Genomic DNA, 10,816 nt, shown 5'->3' with positions numbered 1-10,816 from the left:
CTCTGCTGTCGCATGCCCCCTCAGCTGGAGCCACTATTGCTGAAGACAAGCACAAGCCCGCATCCTCTCCCTGAGGGCGGCACGCACACCCTTTGGCCCCTGGGGCCTCGCCTCCTCTGAGAAAAGCAAAAACAGCTCCTCAGCTGCACAGCCCTTTACAGTTTGCATTTCTCTATCCCACGCACATGTTTAATTATATCCTTGCCTTGTTCTTGAAGTTTAAGGCACTAACCCTCTGTTTGTTCTTCACAATGACATTGCGGGGTGCACAGGCACAGACTTAGCCCACTGGCAGCTGAGGAAACTGAGGTGGAGCCAACGTGTGCGAGGCGCAGGGCTGGGCTCCGGCCTCGGGCGGGCGCGGGTTGGGTTGCTGGTGCAGGGAGTTTCCAGAGTCCTCCCTCTCCCGGAGGTTCGGAGGTTGCACTACCTGGAGGTGTCCCACGCCACGCCGCCCTGTAGCGGGCTCAGCAGGCTGAGCTGGTCACCTCCTGGTTTTCTTAGGCCCCTGGTTCCTCAACTTTCCTTCGAAAGTTCCTGGGAAAGGCGCCTGTAAGTGGGGGAATCCCTTGGGAATTCGGGGAGAGGGAAGGGGATTCAGTCTGGGCCCGGGACGGAGGGTGGGGTGCTGAGGGCCGCTGTGAAGTGCCTGCCTGGGCCCCACCCTGCAGCCTGACCATGAGGGGCTAGGCCTGGGGAGGGATTGAGTGGTCTGCAGGAGGTGCGGTGGGGAAGAGCAGGGGCTGCCTGGTTGACAGCAGGTGACAGGATGGCTCCGCCGAGCTGCTGCCGTTGCAACAAAGGAAGGGAGCAAGGGGGGCGACGAGGCTTGGCCACCATTCTCCCAGCTGCTCTGGGTTTGAAGCTGAGCCACTTTGCTGGCTCCAGCACAGCGCGAACAGGTGGCAGCAAGATTGGCACAGCCAGGAAAATCCATCTTGTGGAGGCCAGCGTGCAGCAGAGCGGGAGAGGAGCAGCCAGACGGAGGGGGGTGCAGAAGGAGAGGAGGGGAGGGGCTGCAGGGAGGGGACCCTGTCATCTCCAGGCCTGGCCATCCCCAGACAGCTCTTCCCAGCTTCCCCGACACGTGTCCATGTGTGCCCACAGAGCCAGTTCTGCACTCAAGAGACCTCCAGAACCCTCAGGGACCTCGGGCCGGCCAGATCTCCTACCTGGGAGGGCTCACAGGGCACCTGTCTTTCCCTTTTGCCCTGCTGTCCTTGCCTTCCAGCCAGCCTCCCCTCCAGCTTGTGCCAGGTGGGCTTCCTGGCACAGGTAACACTTGAGCACCTGGGGTAGAAGGAGGCACCTGGAGCTCCCAGGTGGGCTCCCAGCTCCAGGAGTAGCAGGTTGAAGTTTCTTGCCTGGCAGCTCTGTCAGGATGGGCAGCCCCCAACACGTGCTGCAGCACCTGGTGGCTCGGCTGGGGGCTGGTTTGCTCAGCAGGGACCCAAATCATGACCATGTGGGCTCTGCCACAGCCCCAGCAATACTGCCTATGCGTGAGGTGCTGTTTGCCACTCAGCAATCACAGGCTTGTGCATGGTGCTACCTGAACACCCAAATGAACCAGGTGGCTCTGGAATTTACTCGGTCCCCACTTGGTAGGTGTCTGTGAAGAGTCTAGCCTGGGCTAAGCCCTGTTCCAGGTGTAGAAGATGTAGCAGGAAAGAGGACAGGCAAGGTCCAGGCTCATGATGCTTACATGGTGGAGGGACAAGTCAAACCAATGAACAAGGTTATTTTTATTTTTTATTTTATTTTATTTTAGATGGAGTCTCACTCTGTCACCCAGACTGGAATGTAGTGGCATGATCTTGGCTCACTGCAACCTCCACCTCCCGGGTTCAAGCAATTCTCCTGCCTCAGTCTCCCCAGTAGCTGGGATTATAGATGCCTGCCACCACACCCAACCTATTTTTGTACTTTTAGTGGAGACGGGGTTTCACCATGTTGGCCAGGCCGGTCTCGAACTCCTGACCTCATGATCCTCCCGCCTCAGCCTCTCAAAGTGCTGGGATTACAGGCGTGAGCTACCGCGCCGGGCCGTGGTCATTTTAGATAGTGACAGGTACATGCAGAAATACACAGAGTGATGAAAAAGTACCTGGAGATGTGGCCTTCCAGATGAGGTGGCCATAGAGGGCTTCTTTGAAGAGGCGGCATTTGGGCTGAGAATTTGGATATGGACAGAAAGAACTGAAGATTGGTTCAGGGTTGAGCTGGGGACTTGGCATTCCCTGGGCCGGGAAGGACTGGGGACTCCCGTGAAGTTAGGGAGGGGCCATAGAAGATATTCTTTCTCCTCCTTTAAAAGTACAGCTTAAAGGGAATTCCCACACTCCTCCTGCCTCCTGGGCTAGCCTAGCCTGGGGCCCCTCATCCTACCCGAGAGCCCGAGTGTTCACCCCTATCCCACAGACACTCTCACCCTGACCCGCTCTCTCATGCATTCTGAGTAAGCTGTATCCCTTCTTGAAGATGGACAGCACTTTACAAACTCCATATGCTCAGTTTTCTTTTATTATTTTAATTTCTAAATACTTGGGAAGGTTTCCAGCACTGGCTTCTGCTGTGATTCTGGTGCCAGCAAACACACTTTGCTCTGTCCCCCTCCTCCTCGTCCCTTCCTTCATCCAAAGCACAAAGACTTCCTCCAACTCGGAGGAGAACTGGGATGCAGGGAGAGAAATTCAGCCAGCAAGTGGGTGCCCTGTGGGCCTGGTGGAAGAACGCGCTGCCCCAGGAGGCAGCATGGACTAGCAGGAAGGGCCTGGCCTGGCGGGAGGGAAGCCCAGGGTCTAGATGATGCGGGGGTTTCTGAAGATGGTGTCAAATGGCCCCTGGCACAGAACAAGAACTTCAGGCCTTGCCACACAGCCCACTCCACAGAGCCTCCCAGGCCTCTCCCCTCCCTGAGTCCCACAGGGTCTGACTCCCCACCCACCAGCACCCGTGTCCTCCAGGGGAGCTGGCTTCCTTTCTGGCTGTCAGAGGCCTCGAGGACTTTGCTTTTCTCTTCCTTCTGCCTCGAATGTTCTCCCCATCCCCAAACCTTCACCAAGCTCGCCCTTTCTCTTTCAATGTTACCTCTTCTGCAAAGCCTTCCTGGATACCCAGTCTGAGCAGGCTTCCCTAAACATTCGTCACAGACCCTGGCGCTAGCTGAAATCTCATGTCCCGCTTTCATGACATGTTCCTATAAGATCAGAGACCTTACCTGTCTTTGCTCTCTTCTGTACCACCAGTGACTGGAATAGTGCCTGGGGTGGAGTCAACCATTCTCTTTGAATGAATGAATGAATGAGTTTTCCAAGTTTCCTGTCCATCTCCTCCTCCTGCCAGCTCCCATTGGTGGAAGGGAGATAGGGTTCTGGGTAACTCATAGTCTGGTATCTAGAGAAACAGGACGACATTTATTGACTGGCTGCCAGGAGCAGCCATGTGACCACATTCAATGGGCTACCCCCATTTTAGTTACAAGAAAATGAAAACTCAGAAGAATAAGAACCTGCCCAGAATCAGGCAGCTTGAAAGCCGGGGAGCCACGATTCAGATTCCTGGCTTTGCTACCCTACCAGGCCATAGATGGACCACAGAGAGATGACCAATTTTCAAAGAACTGGAATAATAAAGTGCACTTAGCACAACGCACTGTTGACTGCAAGTCAATGCCACTTTGATGACTCAGAAGGTGATGATTTCAGAGCCCCAAGGGGCACTGTCACCGCTGAGTCCCGATCTCATGGAGCGGGCCCACACCTGTGCACAGCGTGGGGCACCGACAAAGCTGCATGACCCCAGACCGCGCCCGGGGGCTGCTTTCCAGGCAGCAGCGCTTGTCTCCGCAGACGGTCCTCTGCTTTTTTGTCTGGAAGAAAGGAGGCTAGTGCCTTGATGTGATGTTTCCTGCGGCGTATAATCTTGACCAGCGGGAGTCTCCAAAGCCAGCCTCAACCAGAAGGGATGGCGACACCACTGGATCCTTTTGCATGGTGCCAGGATAGCTGTGAAGCCACAGCCTCGCCTCCTCCCAGCCTGTGCTCATGGCCACGCTTTCAGAGCATGAGCCAGTGTTTGCGAGGCAGCGCCCATGGCAGCCAGTGCCCTCCCTTCCCTGCCTCCCCGTCCTTCAAATCACCCGCCACCATTGATCACACCATGCATTTGATTTATTTTAGTTACATCTCCCCCTACCCACCCCGCTGGACTGTAAGCTCCACAAAGGCAGGGCTTTGTCTGCTGGGTTCCCTGCTGCCTTTGTCCCCAGCACCGTGGCTGCCACACCACTGGCACCCCATGTTTGTGCAGTGACTATTTCCCCATTACCTGTCACTCACATCCCACCTTCACAATTTTGGTCCTAACTGTGCCTCACTTGTGCTATTTAATATTTTTCTTTCCATCAACCCCTTTTTAAAAAAACTGAAAGATATGAAATGTAAGAGGAAGCTTTTTTATCACTGCCATAAATGGAAAGCCAATATCACTTGCCATAAATAGAAGACAACTGTTAAAATAAATGCCACAAAAACAAAACAATGTGATGAAATCTGAGCAAGAGCTGGTTGCTGGTGGAAGGCAAGAAGGCTGGGGCCAGCTCTCCCTCTGTGCTAAACAAGGGAGGGCAATGAGCCCCAGAGAGGTGTTGAAGACAGGCTCACGCCAAACCCAGACTTTGTCCTTGATAGAGGCTCTTAGAGCTGAACAAGGAGTCACTTTCTCAGCATGCAAGTGAAGCAGTGTGACTTAACTCCAGCCCCAGCACGTCTGAAGATCACTCCCCCCACGAGGGGCCTTCCCCTGTGCTTTGGGAAACAGAATCTGGAGAAGTTGGTGGGGCTAGACCTGGAGGAACTGCTCCCCCAATGCACCTGGCATTGCTAGCCCCTAAGGTGCCTTTGTGCAAGTTAGAGAAAGAGCTCTCTCTGGGGGGAGGTGGCCCCCAGCGACAGGGCTAGGCAACCGAACGGTGCCTTTGTGGGCAGAGAAAGGTGCTCCGTCCCCAGGGTCTTGCTTTCCTGCCAGTGTCCCGAGGCCCATGGATCCATGTCTCAGCCTCAGCTTTTATTTCGGTCTTGCTCATGTTCTGGTCAGGCCTGAGCCTGTCTTCCTCACCTGGAAGCAGCTGCTGGCTGCAGGGGCTGTCTTGCTCATATGTATGTCTTTCACCATGTGACAGAGTGTCCTGCATGTGACCAGCTTTCAGGAAACATTCGAGGACTTGAATGGAATTGATGATTAATCAAACTTCAAATAGCCAACATTTCCTCCTGTCCAGACAAATAAGACCAAAAAATTCATCTATGCTCTCAGCCTTGGTGGCTTTTTTCTGAAGTCTTCCCAGCACCAGGTGGGCCGATGGGTACTTCCCAATTCCCACACCCTTTGAAAGAATTTTGTCTTCCTGATTCCTGAGCTCTCCTGCCTGATCCAGTCTCTGGTTTAGGCCTCAGGGAGTTTCCATTAGAATGCTTTGTGTTGCAAGTGACAGGAAAACCCAAGTCTAATTGGTTACATCCTGGGGAGTTTATCGAGTGGAGGTAGCATTAGCATCATGTGAGGCTTGGTCCAGCGGCTCCAAAGATGTCACAAGGACCTTGTTCCTTCCCATCTCTCCTGTTACAAGCCTCATCGTCAGGCTCCTTGCAGAATCTTCCGTTCTCCCACTTCAGGCAGTTCCAGGCTATCCAGGCTATAAAATTCCAATTTTATACCACATCCTTCCGTTCTCCCACTTCGGGCAGTTCCAGGCTATAAAATTCCAATTTTATACCACATCCTTCAGGGAAACAATGAAGGTCTCTCCCAAAAGCTTCCATGGAAGACAGGAGAAACCTTGCTCTCCCAGAAACACTAGGAATATTCTTGCATCTTATGTGCTGATTGGGTTACTTGCCTATCTCTCAACCAATAGCCACAGTCAGGGGGAGGGAATGCGCTGCATGGCCAATCAGGGCCTGCTCCTGAAGGTGGGTGTGGAGTCAGCTCACCAATCATGAGCTGAGAATGGATAAGGGCCCCAAGGGACATGCAGGTGAATGGTCCCAGAAGGAAGAGGGGTCGGGTGCTGGGGGCAAACGGTAGATGCCCCACCAGCCCGGGAGATAAGTCAAGAAAGCCAGCCATTGTGGGATTTGGAGTTTTGCAATAGTTTCTCTTCTTCCCCAGGGTACAGTCAGGTGGGACGACAGGCTGGGACCACTCTGAGAATCCAGGTGCTACTGGGTCTGAAAAAGACAAGGGTGAGCTGGGTGCCCCCCGCCCAGCCCCCACCATGGAGACATAGAAGGTTAGGACTGGAGGGAGCCAGCAATTCTCAGCCAGGGGCTTCCCAAGGATGGTGGCTAGATTGCAGGAGGTGCAGGAACCTTCCAAATCACTTGCCAAATGTGTGGGGTCCTCTGTGTACTTTTCTGGGCAGAGGGCCAACAACTTAATGTGGTCTCAAAGAGGTCTCCAGCCTAAAGAGGTTCATCAAGAGGTGCTTGCTCAAGATTGAACAAAGAGCTGCTAGCAGAATCTAGAAGACCTCCTGGGTCCTCTAGCTCCCCATACAAGGTGCTCACGTGCCTCATCTTGTGTAATGCACTCTTCTTCTTCATGTGACACAGGGGCTGCTGTCTCCATTGTGCAGATGGGAAAATTGAGGCTGAAGAGAATCTGTGATTTGCTCAGGCTCACAAGTGGTGTAGTGGGTTCAAACCCAGGTGTCTCTGTTTGTTTTTTTTCTTTTTTTTTTTTTGAGACAGAGTCTCGCTCTGTTGCCCAGACTGGAGTGCAGTGGCTGGATCTCAGCTCACTGCAAGCTCCGCCTCCCGGGTTTACGCCATTCTCCTGCCTCAGCCTCCGGAGTAGCTGGGACTACAGGCGCCCGCCACCACGCCTGGCTAGTTTTTTGTGTTTTTTAATAGAGACGGGGTTTCAACATGTTAGCCAGGATGGTCTCGATCTCCTGACCTTGTGATCCGCCCGTCTTGGCCTCCCAAAGTGCTGGGATTACAGGCTTGAGCCACCATGCCCGGCCCTCTGTCTGTTTAATCTCCATTATTCCTTAGAGCCATTCAGTAATGTGAGATCAGGCAACGTTGTTCAACGGTTCTCCAAACTGCCCGTCTGCAGCCTGAGCATGAGAAAACTGCCTCTAAAAGGGAGTCCATTTTTGCCGTGCCTCTAAGTATGTCCACCCAGGAATCACAGGCTTGGCTTCTGATCAACTTGGCAATCTCGGTTTGCTGTCTCACCTCTCAGAGCTTCAGGTCCCTCATCCTAAATGGGACTCAACAGTCCTTACCTTGCAAAGCTGTTTGGGGGGTCCCCATGGGTCCTTGTTGCCATAACATCATGTACATGGCAAGGCCTGATGTGGGAGAGAGGTGGCTCTTTGGCCACCTGGATTCAAATCCCAGCCTCACCGTGACCATGTCACCTGGACCAAGCGACTTCCCCTGGGCTGCCATTTCTTTGTCTGCAGAATGGGGGTGTCCACAACACCTGCTCAGTGGGGCTGGAGCACGATCATGCAAAGCACCTGGCACAGAGACTCCGCTCCCCAAATGTGGACCATGGCATCTCTTGAGGCGGTCTGGTTGCCCACTCAGGAACCCCACTCCTCCTTGGCTTGGGGATGATTTCCCCATGGCCCACAGAGGACATGCATGAATCACTTAGAGCAACAGCATGGGCTGGGAAAGCGAGCTGACCTTTGGGAAATGGCGTCTCTGTGCCAGGTGTTTTGCATATATTACCAAGCTCCAGCCCCCTGGCAGCACCAAGCAGGTGCTGTGGACATTGGGTACGAGGAAATGGCAGCCTAGAGGTGAGTCACTTTGTTCGGTGGCACGGTATATTGATGAGGTTGAGATTTTAATCCAGGTCTGCCTAAGGCCAAAGCTGTTGCATTGTCCCGTACTGCACTTGCTGTGAGCCAGAGAGCAAAGCACATGGCTGTGTGATGGAGATGCTTCAGATGGCAGAAAGGCTGGCCTGACCGGTCTGGCCATCATTTAATTTAGACCTGTTCTTTGCTAGCTCCTTAGGGAGGTGCCAGGGGCAGGGGCCTGCATGGGGACAACAGGACCAGCCTCATTGCTTCTCCTGCCCAGCCTGCTGCCTCCGGTGCAGGATTCATGGCCCCATTGCCCCCTGCGGGCCTGACTGCCCTTTGAGCTCTGGCATGGAGGTGTGGGGGGCTTCCTGCTCCAGTGGGCAACACTGCTGCCACCACGCACTGCTCCGAAAGCCATAAAGCAGCTGAGGAAAAATGACGGCGGCTGAGGAAACGAGCCACGGAGGAAATTAACTCGCACCCAGGGAGCCGCGCGGCTTTCTGCTGACAGAGAGGGCCGGCTGCCTCATAAAACTAAACACTTAAACTCTCCTCTTTACAATAATTACGGCGCCTTGAATGTCTCTTCCCGCTGCCCCGGTCCAGCCTGGCTTCTTGCAGGGCACCAAGGGGGACCCACGGGTGGGAGCCGGGGCTCCTTGGGAGAAGGGATGGGAGCCAGGTTTGGCTGCTGGAACCCAGGTGCCTTCAGTGGGGATGCCTGGCCAGGGAGCCAGAGGACGCTAGAGCCAATGGTGCCTTGGGGCCCGGCGGCTCCAGCCTCCTCGTTTGACAGATGAGGAACCTGGGAGCCTAGAGAGGGTTTGTGACTAAGTGAAGGTCACCTAGCCAGATGGAGGCAGGACCGTACTGAAAGCAGCACCTCTCCCCGAGGGCAGTGGGGTCCAGTCCATTTTCCTCCAGAATCACTGGCCTCCCCACCTACATTTCCTGAGGGCCCGTGCCTGAGCCAGACCCAGTGTGGAGCCCAAGAGGGAAGAAAACGCGCCTGGCCTTGGCCTCATTAGAAGGTAAGTCCCTGGGAACCGAGGCGGCCTCTGCCCCCTGCACACTGAGCCTCAGCCCCTGAGCAGGGCCAGATTCAGGCGGGCCCTTGGGCAACACTTGACTCTCACAAAGCAGCAGCCCTGGATCTCCTATAAGAAAGTGAGTGTCCTCTTCACCCCCTGGCCATCTGGGGCAACCCCCAGGAAGACACGGAAGCCAGCGGTAGCTTCCCAGCACAGTGGAGATCGTGTCTGCCAGAGGGGCAGGAGTCAGACTCTGAGCCTGGAGGGGCTCCGCGGGTGAGGGGTCTGTTGCCGCAGGTCCCAGACACGGCTTCTTCTCCAGAGCAGCAACAAACTACTGCGCTTCGGGCCGTGGCCCCCCGTTTCTCCCTCTGCCTGCCTGCAAGGCTGCCCGTCGACTCTGCAGGGGAGGACCCCTGCCCTCTGTGACCCCGTAACCTGCTCCCCAGGCCCAAGTCCAGCCAGTCTCCTCCAACCCCCATCCCCCACTCCTCCCTGGGCCTCCTCCCCCAGCAGCAACCTTCCTCTCCGCTTGGCACTCACTGCCTTCTGTGCTTCCAGCAACCCCCCAACCCCCTCCCCAAGTAGGGGACAGCTGTTGTTTTTTCCTGCAGGCATCGTCCTGCTCAGTGGGACCCCCCTCCCTCTTGCTCAGTCCCTGAGCTTTGGAAGAAGCTGCTCGCTCACTCAGAGGGGTGGGCACATACCCTACGCCTGGCCAATCAGTGGAGCCCATCACCCTGGTTACCGAGAGTGGTTTGAAGCTGTTCAGGTAAAGTCGAATCAAGGCAAATCCTGGGATTGTAAGAAGGCCCTAGCCTTTTGCTGGAATCGCCGAGCTGGGGTGGGGGTGAAACTGATGTTGCCAAAGACTGGAGAATGCCGCTGACTCAGGAGGGCAGACCTCAGATGGGGCTTCAGCTTCCTGATGACTCGCTGGCACCTGAGTCCTGCCATGCCTGAAGCCATTGGCCAGGAATATTTATTTATTTATTTTTGAGACAGAGTCTCACTCTGTCGTCCAGGTTGGAGTGCAGTGGTGCGATCTCGGCTCATTGCAACCTCCCCCTCCTGGGTTCAGTGATTCTCCTGCCTCAGCCTGCTGAGTAGCTGGGATTACAGGTGCGCGCCACCATGCCCAGCTAATTTTTGTATTTTTAATAGAGACAGAGTTTCACCATGTTGGTCAGGCTGGTCTCGAACTCCTGATCTTGTGATCCACCCACCTCGGCCTCCCAAAATGCTGGAATTACAGGCATGAACCACTGCACCCAGCCATATTTATGTATGTATGTATTTTGAGACAGAGTCTCGCTCTGTCCCCCATCCTGGAGTGCAGTGGTGCAATCTCAGCTAACTGTAGCCTTGGCTTCCCAGGCTCAGGATCCTCCCACCTCAGCATCCCTAGTAGCTGGAACTATGAATGCACACCTCCATGCCCAAATAATTTTTGGATTTTTTTGTAAAGATGGGTTTTGCTATGTTGCCCAGGCTGGTCCAAACTCCTGAGCTCAAGCAATCTACCTGCCTTGGCCTCCAAAGTGCTGGGATTACAGGCGTGAACCACTGTGCCTGGCGCCATTATTATTATTATTGTGATTATAATAATTATTTCAGTATTTCTATTTTGCCTCGTCCAGTCTGAGTTTAGTTTCTGTCTCTCACAACCAAAAGGTTCTAATGTGGCCACATCTCCTGTTTAGGGACCCAGTTCACAGGGTAATGGCCTCTCCCCACTTCCTTCCCACTGAGGAGGCCCAGAACCTGCCTGGGCCTGAGTCTCTTGCCTCTGTTAATTTACTCCCTCTATAAGCCAAGGACTGGATCTTTTTGCTGTGTTCAGGTTCTGCTGTCTGTTGCTCTGGGGACATTGTATTAAGTAGAAGGGTCTGAGTCACCCTGGCCAGGCCTCTGAAGGTCCATATCATGACTTTTCCCCAGACACTGGCTCCCAAGA

This window comes from Macaca mulatta, chromosome 6 (genome assembly GCF_049350105.2).
Source record: "Macaca mulatta isolate MMU2019108-1 chromosome 6, T2T-MMU8v2.0, whole genome shotgun sequence".
Classification (NCBI taxonomy): Eukaryota; Metazoa; Chordata; class Mammalia; order Primates; family Cercopithecidae; genus Macaca; species Macaca mulatta.
Note: the sequence above shows the minus strand (reverse complement) of the source record.